Below are 834 nucleotides of genomic sequence, written 5' to 3'. Positions count from 1 at the left end.
TATTAGCCAAGCTCCTGGATATATATATATATATACACACACACACACCATCTGTATATCTATTGACTATATACCATCTGTATTTCCATTGATTATACAGTGGGCAACGGCTGGCCATGAGCCAGCGGTGTGCCCTGGTTGCCAAGAAGGCCAATGGGATCCTGGGGTGCATTAAAAGAGGACAAGGGAGGTGATCCTCCGCTCTGCTCTGCCCTGGTGAGGCCACATTTAGAATAATGGGCTCCCCAGTTCCAAAAGGAGGGGGATCTCCTGGAAGGAGTCCAGCGGAGGGCCACAAAGAGGATGAAGGGCCTGGAGCATCTCGTGCTGAGGAAAGGCTGAGAGACCTGGGGCTGTTCAGCCTGGGGAAAAGGAGGTTGAGAGGGGATCATGGAGGATGATGCTCCTAAATCTCTAAAGGGAGGTGGAGGCACACGGATGAGGCCAGGCTCCTCTCGGTGGTGTGCAGCTGTAGGACAAGGAGCAACGGCCTCAAACTGGAACATAGGAAGTTCTGTACTAAGATGCAGAAGAGCTGCTTTCCATCAGGGTGATGGAGCAGTGGCACAGGCTGCACACAGAGGTGGAGTCTCCTCCTGTGTAGGTATTGAAGACCTGTCAGGACGCCAACCTGTGCAACCCAGTGCAGGGAACTGCTTTAGCAGAGGTTGGGCTCAGTGATCTCCTGATGTCCCTTCCAAACCCTGCAGTTCTGTGACTCTCATCACCCCATGCGAGTCCCAACCCCCTGCATGACTTTTTACCAGAGGGACTGAGTGCAATAGAAATTGCAAACAAGGGGACTGAAGATGAGGAAAGGTGGGGGGGGGGGGG

The sequence above is a fragment of the Meleagris gallopavo genome, chromosome 1, assembly GCF_000146605.3.
Source record: "Meleagris gallopavo isolate NT-WF06-2002-E0010 breed Aviagen turkey brand Nicholas breeding stock chromosome 1, Turkey_5.1, whole genome shotgun sequence".
NCBI lineage: Eukaryota > Metazoa > Chordata > Aves > Galliformes > Phasianidae > Meleagris > Meleagris gallopavo.
This window is presented reverse-complemented; position numbering follows the sequence as displayed.